This window comes from Adiantum capillus-veneris, chromosome 1, assembly GCF_014529385.1.
Source record: "Adiantum capillus-veneris isolate H3 chromosome 1, ASM1452938v2, whole genome shotgun sequence".
In the NCBI taxonomy this organism is placed as follows: domain Eukaryota; kingdom Viridiplantae; phylum Streptophyta; class Polypodiopsida; order Polypodiales; family Pteridaceae; genus Adiantum; species Adiantum capillus-veneris.
In genome coordinates, this window is record NC_140931.1 from 48,797,983 (window position 1) to 48,805,012 (window position 7,030).

A 7,030-nucleotide genomic window follows, 5' to 3' on the forward strand; every position below is an offset into this window, starting at 1 on the left:
TTCCACCAGCTCTTGTAACCCTCTTTGAAGTAGAAGGACCTGCATCTCCATTCTCACGTCTGTGCTTCTCTTCCACAATTGCTTCATTGTTATAGCATTTTGCAAGATAGGCATGCACTGATAAAGAGTCCACATGGTCATCCCAAACCTGTTTTATGGCGTATGCAATCACCGGCTTCATGTAATACCTGTTTAGTTACCTTCCGTTTTTTGGCTGCACTACAAAAAAAAAGGGGGCCTTCGATGTAGGTTTCGACGCTCTCCATCGAAAAAACCGTCGAAATACGCCTCCCTACAAAAACGTCGCAATATGCGTCGAAAGGTATTGTTATCGACGCATATTTCGACGTGCCTAACGACGCAGATTGCAACGACCATAACAGAAAAAAAAAATATTGGGCAGAGGACAGGCATCCTAGCCTGTGCCTAGTGAAAAGATGGACACAGCCACATCCAGACTTCCTGTCCTCTGCCCAAGAAAGCGAGCAGCACCAAAATCAATCGTGCTCCTGTAGAAATTTTGGCAGAGCTCCCTCGTTTTAACATAAACTAAAAAAGAAAACCATATGTATATGCCTCCTACATGCTATCAATGTAGGATCTCACATGAGATTTAAGGCAAATGAAAGAAATGAAATGAGCTTTGTGCAAAACCATAACCAACTTAAAACCATAATCATAACAAACTTTGTGCAAAACCATAACCGGCCATAACCATATTGATCAAAACCATAACCATAACCATAAACAAAACAATAACCATAACCATGTTTATACAAGAACAATAACCATAACCATGTCTATACAATGACAATAACCATAACCATAACCATAACCATAAGAAAAACAATATCCATAACCATGTCTATACAAAAAAAAAGAAATAGAAGCGTGTCTGTGTTTCACAAAACATATATATGAAATCCACTGATGACTACGTGTCACAACCTGCACATAGGACAAGTCATAAAATTAGTATTGATATACTTCACATATACTTATTTAATTAAATCAACTCACACATATTAACGTCTCACCTCAATCGATCAGCGAGACTCTAAGGCCTCCCAGTCTACAGTCTCTCCTAAAGCATCAAGATCATTCAATACTTCATAGATACCTCTGCGATATCCATCTGTCTCCTCCTGGCGTATCGAGGCTCGATGCATTGCAAGATTCTGCGTTTACACAAAAATCAAAGTAATAAGAATACATGATTCATCACGTTTAAAAAAACTCCATAGCTAGGATTGGATTGGAAACTCACAAACTCATAGTGAAAGGTGTCGAAGCCTCCGTTGCTAAGATGAGATATCCCCCTGATCATCTGTCGTATCTGCACGGCCTGACGTTGCTATCTGAACCGTGTATTCGCTCTCCGCTCATCCTCCCTTATCTGCTGCCACGTCTCGTGTGGGATGCCTGAAGGCTTCGGTGAGTCGATCCTGAAAGCCTGCCAAGTTGTATCTCGTCGATGTTTCATGGTGTCCCGTGCAACACCCTTGATCCACTTCCTCAGAAGATCCTTTGAACCCGGAGCAGGCTGATACTCTCTCATGGTGGTCTCCACTATATAATTGATTTTGTCGCGATCCTGCTCAGGCCAAGGCGTCAGAATGCTGGTAAAAAACTGTAGCTCCGCGAGCTGGCGAATCCGCTGTCTTATCTCAGTCCCGACTCTATCCATGTCAACATAACCATCTGCTCGTACAATATAGATCTTGGAGGCACTAGGATCGTGTGCCCCCCAAGGTGTCCGAGGTGTGCTAAGAGATGTGTCGAGAGGTGTGCTTGGGTAGGACAGGGGTCGTGAGCGAGGAGGGGTCGAAGCATCTGTGGACCCTCCTCCACAGCAACCACCACCTCCACCTGACGATCACCGAGATCAACGAGTGCGCCTGTGCTGTGGAGATGAGGACGTACCCGCCTCTGCCGCACCCCTAGGTGTCGAAGCGGCCGTGATGGGAGACCTCACAGACGTCGTACTCGTAGGCGTCCCCCCCCCCCCCCATAGGTGTCCCCCCATAGGCGTTGTGAGCGGGATGGAAACACACACAACGCCTCTATAATGACCCGACACACACTCTTGGGATGATACATACACACATTATGGGGCACCACTCGGCTTACACAACGAGCCTGGCCGAGACAGGAAACACACAGACGGAGTGAGAAGAGAGAGATTTCCCACTTGCCCACTCAACACTCACACATACACACTCAATTCAGCTCAAAGGAGGAAAATTGATGTTGTTTAGACTCAATGAAGCTCAGCCCAACACCAATGGGGCAAATAGTTTACACAGTATTGAGGAAATACACCAGATACGAGCACAAAGTTAAGCAGAGGCTTCACTCACCGGAGAAGATTACACAGAAAAATAGCAGAAAACCTATGAGAAATTTGGCAAAATGGACAGTGCCATTGCATCCGGAATGCCCAAAAACCCCACCGTACAATGTCACAATGCTCAAATCCGACCTCAAATGAGCAGTTTAGGGCCAAAAAATACTCCAAAAATAGTAAAAACACACTTGCGGCGTTTCCGCCTCTCTTCTCCACGTTTGTTTCTGGTCTTATCTCAGTTTTTTCAGTTCCCACACTTAGCTTTATTAGTTGGGCACCCGTGGCCTTTTAGATGACCTCAAACGGACCCCGAACAGGCCAAAAACTGACCTCACAGTGCATAGTTGTCACCTTTTTGCATCATCCGCACACTTGGCACTTAGTTTTTCCAAATAATGCATCCCGCAACCATGTGAAGTGGCCCCAAAATGTGGTCCTCATGATGACCTTTCTGCATAAGTATCACAAGAAAACACCCACGCCGTGTCCATACTTCTCCGCGTGCAAGTATTGACCCCGTTCGACCTCCTGACGCCACTCGATGCCATCTGACGCACCTGCTTACCTCATGTCGTCGGCCCACAGATAGCTTCCTCAAGAAGTTTTAAGCGCTACCAACTCCTCCTTATTGTAGAAAAAACACGGTGGTACTGGTAATAGTGAAAATCTATGCACTATGTACACCCTGTCCTACCTGTACACATGTGGGTCCCACGTAACCACCTGGCTCTGAAAAATGGGAAATTCTTTATTTGATGCACCATGCATGTATATGTACATATGCGCAATCCCTTGCTCCAAAAAACTCCTGACAACGTCGGACCCTCGGGTGTGAAGCCCGGAGGTGTAGTTCCCTTGCCTCTGGCTACCCAATACTGAGACGCCTCTACCATCTGACTGGGCGTCATCTGTGTGACGAAGCCCATAAATGCATCTACACTCATAAAAGCGGGATCTGAAAACTGGTCTGCCATACTAAAGTCCTGCACAAAGAAAGTAAAAGAAAGCATCAGAACTCCTTTTTTTAAATTAACTTTAAGATTAATTTTAAATCAACGTCTTCACACAAACACTTATAGGCCTAGGCCTTGACGAGTGAGGCATCATCGATAAGATCTTGCACCATATCATCGTCTATCTCTAATCGCAGAAATAACTTTGCCCCAACTCGTTCTGGCAGATTGTCTTCATCCATTGCATCTTCATCTACAAGTGTGATATCTGCCTCGTCTACGTCATCCCTCGTATATCTGTCAGCTTCCTCTGCCATACCTTCGTCCATCTCATCTAATGTCACAATAGTATCTGCGTCGTCTGACCTACTTTCCTCCAAGAGCTCTTGCCCTTCAAATACTCGTTTATTTCTTGGAGCAACCTGAACCACAAACCACCATTGTCGCTCTCGAGGGTCCGGTACAAAGACCACTTGCTCGCAATGTTCGGGGAGAGCAAATGTGTCACTTGCATCTGTCCAAACCTTTGTAGAATCTATTTGCACAAGATTGTATCCATCTTTGCGTACCGTTGCATTGCGACCAGAAGTAATCACCTTGAACCGCTTCACATCCAACAAAAACATCTCAAACCGCCTAACTGACTTTCAGGATATCTGACACTAGACCACATTAATCCAAGTTGCTAGTGCTCTCATTCGTGTCTCTGGCATTGGCCCTGCTCTTTTGCATGAAACTAACAATTACCCCAGTGTCAAACATGTTTCTTCTACTGTCAATTTGTTGTGTTATGAAATGCTTTCCATGCGACCACAGTGCCATGTATATATGATACCTCCAGTCACATCCAATAGCCAGCTCTTCCTCTTCTAGAGATATGGGTTCTCCGATCTGTCGAGCTGCTCTCATTGTCTTGTCCAACCATGCCATTGTAGGGAATTCAGGTAGAGGAGCGAGATAGTCTGGCAAGGGTAAGCCTCTAGTCATTCGGCTTCGCCTCCAATCGTGTCTCTCCCTATTGTGTCTCTCTTTCTCTTCTTCGTACCTTTCAAGCCATTTTTGCATCGGCTCTGAATTTAGTATACAGAACTTCATGATCTTTTCTCGCATGGCGTCGTTCATTTTCTTTGGCACCCCTTGCCCTTGTGGCTCCTCTCCCACCAGTCTCGCATCCTCCTCATCGCTCCACAATCGAGGCATTTCTGGGTCAGAAACGGATAGAAATTTGGTCGTCAAGACAAGAGACTCTTGCACCAGCCATCCTTCTGCCATGCTCCCCTTTGGACGCGCTTTTTGGCGAACAAAACCCTTAAGTATTTTCATGAACCGCTCTAGAAAGAACATCCAACGATCGTGGACTGTACCTGCCACTGCAACCTCTACATGGACGAGCAAGTGCATTTGGATAGTTAGGCAGCTCGTGGGTAGATACTTCTCAATCATGCAAACTACCTCAATGGAGTTAGCCTTTGCGACTGCAATAGATTCCTCTCGTATCTCCTTGGAAGAGATCCACCGCACTAGCTCTGAAATTGTGTATATGCAGGTCTGCACTTCCTCCATTAAACACCCCTTGATTGCAACTGGAAGAATGAATTGCAAGAACTTATGCCAGTCGTGCGATTTCAGTCCTGACAGTTGATCGTCACATGGGTGAATGCTATCTTGAGACATCACATATATCCTGTTGGCGTCTTGAACTCTGAAATCACCCTTTTAACTTGTGGCTCCTCACTTTTTAGCAATACCCATGGTGCTCTTGGAAGCTTTGCTTGGCCAGCTGCATTGGTGAAAGGCCACATCTTTGGCATCTTTCCAACTGACTGCAAATCATCTCGTGAAGCTCCATTGTCTTTCATTCCCATGATTGTCTTCTAGAGGAGCTCTCCCACATTCTTGAATATATGCATTGAATCCAGCAAATGGTTAATTAGTAGATCACCCCAGTATGGCAACGTATGGAGAATGGACAAACGTTTCATTCCTAGAATAGGTTGCCCCTCATGTTGCTCCCATCGGCGACGCAACTCTTGTACATGCATAGGACGACATTCGAAGCGACCAAGCTGACCTTCGCGGAAGTGATGGCCATCTGGAAGATAACGGTGGTGGCCTTGATAAATTGTATTTTGAAGCGAGGCAGAATAGCGCACATCCAAATACGGCCTGCAAATTGGACATGCATTGTATCCCGAAGTTGTAAGCCTTGCATATATTAAAGCATGATTCAGGCCAAGGCAAAGTGCTTGCGAATAGCGAGAATTTTGTAAATCAAGAACCATTACCAGAAGCTTCTCTGTATCTGGACAATCATGCATAGTCCACACAAGAAGTCCATGGATCTTTGCATGCTCTTGTCCTACAGGTTCAACCGCATTTGCTATGTCGATCCCATGCCATAACTTCTGGAGCTCGTGAACTAGTGGAGCTAGATAAACATCCATGTTTTTTGCCTTGAACTTACCAGGTACAGTCAAGCTTAATATCAAATGACCCTTCTTGATGGCAAGCCACGGCGGGAGGTTGTAATTGATAAGGCACACAGGCCAAGTGCTCCATGACGATCTTCTCAAGACAAATGGATTGACTCCATCCATTGCCATGTCCAAACACAAATTGCGTGGTTCACTCTTAAAATGTGGCCAGGTATCTTCAATGTGCCTCCAAGCCTTTGAATAAACGGACACCCTAAATGTTGCGTCAGTGGATCTATTCGTAGAATGCCACTGCATCAACTTTGCAATGGAACCACAACGAAACATGCTTTTTATCCTAAGAATAATAGGGAAATGCCGTAACACTTTAGCTGGCAGTGTCTCGCCAACCGCATCTTGTTTGTAGCGAATTGCTCCGCACTTAGGACACGACAAAAAATCTACGAATTCATTGCAAAAAAGAATGCAATCATTTGGACATGCATGAATCTTGTTGTAGTCCAAGCCAACTGAGGTCAATAGTTGCTTTGCGTCTGGCCTAGAGGGGGGCATTTCATTGCCAGCCGGGAGAAGTTTCTCCTGCAACAACCTGTTTAAGCCACATTAAATTAGAAATCTCCCTAAGCACGTCACCATTGCAATCGAAAAATCTCTTTTGTAAATTACGTACCTAAACAAAGCAGTGACGCTTGCATCTGACCACTCATACACTGACTGAAGATTCAAAAACGCCAGACAAGTACGAAGCAAAGATATTTTGGCGCCTTCATAGATTGGTTGATGTGCCAACTTCCTCAACATGTCTTCAGGAGATAGGCGCACGACTTCTGGTGCTGCTTCGTTAGCATTCTCCTCGCTTGTCTAGAAGAAGGCATCCAACATCTCCTCCATGCTGTCGTCTTCTGTCTGTAAGCCCTTTTCTTCTTCCATCCTTGGCTCTATATTGGTCAGAGAAAAAAAATACTTTCCAGTGGCTCTCTGCCTAGTCTAGCGCGATAGACTGATGAATTGGAGATAAGCTGTCCAAAAATAGAGAAAAAAATACTTTCCAGTGGCTCTCTGCCTAGTCTATCGCGATAGACTGATGAATTGGAGATAGACTCACAATCAGGCAAAACCCCTCATACCACATGTAAAACACATCAATTCAAGGCTGCTCCCAAAAATTGAGTGTACTTGGACACCTGCTTCACCACCAAACCTCAAGTGTGGTGTTTAGAGTCTAAGTTCAGAGACACAGTGGTAAAAAGACCTTGACCAATATTCCAAACATTGCACAACTTTGTGTATTCACT